The sequence below is a fragment of the Asterias rubens genome, chromosome 14, assembly GCF_902459465.1.
Source record: "Asterias rubens chromosome 14, eAstRub1.3, whole genome shotgun sequence".
Classification (NCBI taxonomy): domain Eukaryota; kingdom Metazoa; phylum Echinodermata; class Asteroidea; order Forcipulatida; family Asteriidae; genus Asterias; species Asterias rubens.
The window spans coordinates 12617717-12618985 of record NC_047075.1 but is presented as its reverse complement, the minus strand read 5'-3'; positions in this window follow the sequence as shown (position 1 = coordinate 12618985).

Sequence of the window (1269 nt, the reverse complement as noted above, 5' to 3'; positions counted from 1 at the left end):
AACCCTTCCTTTCATTCTAAACATCCTTTGTCCTCGCCACTCCACTCCTATTGGTTCATAGCCACCAATATTGTTTCTGAAATAGGAACTTTGATTGGCTGTTATTTTCCCGCTTCTTTCTGGATCCTTTCCTTAATCCCTTTCCCCCTCTCTTTTTCTATAAATGGATATGTATTTGTTTGTACTTGTTTTATGCCTCTGAAGAAGGTCCGGATTGGATCGAAAGCTAAGGCCATCTACCCTATTCATTAAATATATATATATATACATATATAAATTTGGGGGGAGGGTGTTTATGGTTTTTTGGGGGGGAATATGAAGGAACATTGACGTTGGCGTGTTACACCACCCATAACGCAGCAACACAGTCCTGAGAGAGTTGGAATATTTTGAGTGGACTTTATCTTCTCCTTTTTATTTTCTTTGAGCGATGACACTTCTCCCCCACCCCCATGTAGTTTTGGGATTGGATGCAGCAGTAGTTACTGAGAGGGGTACATACTATTTATTGTATAATAGAAAGTTATGAAGTGGTAACTGGTAACAACCATAATAATTACTTCATAACTTTCTATTATACAATAAATAGTATGTACCCCTCTCAGTAACTACTGCTGCATCCAATCCCAAAACTACATGGGGGTGGGGGAGAAGTGTCATCGCTCAAAGAAAATAAAAAGGAGAAGATAAAGTCCACTCAAAATATTCCAACTCTCTCAGGACTGTGTTGCTGCGTTATGGGTGGTGTAACACGCCAACGTCAATGTTCCTTCATATTCCCCCCCAAAAAACCATAAACACCCTCCCCCCAAATTTATATATGTATATATATATATATTTAATGAATAGGGTAGATGGCCTTAGCTTTCGATCCAATCCGGACCTTCTTCAGAGGCATAAAACAAGTACAAACAAATACATATCCATTTATAGAAAAAGAGAGGGGGAAAGGGATTAAGGAAAGGATCCAGAAAGAAGCGGGAAAATAACAGCCAATCAAAGTTCCTATTTCAGAAACAATATTGGTGGCTATGAACCAATAGGAGTGGAGTGGCGAGGACAAAGGATGTTTAGAATGAAAGGAAGGGTTTAGTCTGGGCACTTATGTACTTTTGCATTTTTTTTTGCTAAGGATGGAAATGTTTGGCTTATTTTGTAGCTTATGCCTTACTGAGCAAGAATTCCATTGGTAACATTTTTTTGGTTTCGTAATTTGGCGGCCATCTGGGATTTCAAAATGGCTGCCATTTTTTGTGATTTTTGACTGTA